The sequence below is a fragment of the Zerene cesonia genome, chromosome 25 (assembly GCF_012273895.1).
Source record: "Zerene cesonia ecotype Mississippi chromosome 25, Zerene_cesonia_1.1, whole genome shotgun sequence".
NCBI classification, from domain to species: Eukaryota; Metazoa; Arthropoda; class Insecta; order Lepidoptera; family Pieridae; genus Zerene; species Zerene cesonia.
In genome coordinates this window covers 3,740,671-3,740,932 of record NC_052126.1, presented here as the reverse complement: position 1 = coordinate 3,740,932, position 262 = coordinate 3,740,671, and positions in this window count along the sequence as shown.

Below are 262 nucleotides of genomic sequence, written 5' to 3'. Positions count from 1 at the left end.
AGAAAATCATTACTAAAAATATTCATTCACAAATCAAATTTACTACCACAATAGAACACACCAATCGTATGAGTCGGCACGCTAAACATATAGTTCTGCTTTGTCCCAGGACTAGTTACGGCAGAAAAAGTATCCTGTTCGAAGGAGTCAAACTATATAATGATTTACCAAAACATATTAAAGAAGTTGAATCAATTACAAAGTTCAAGAAGTTGCTAAAGAAACATCTCAAAAACTAAATTTTCAATGCAATAAATACCAC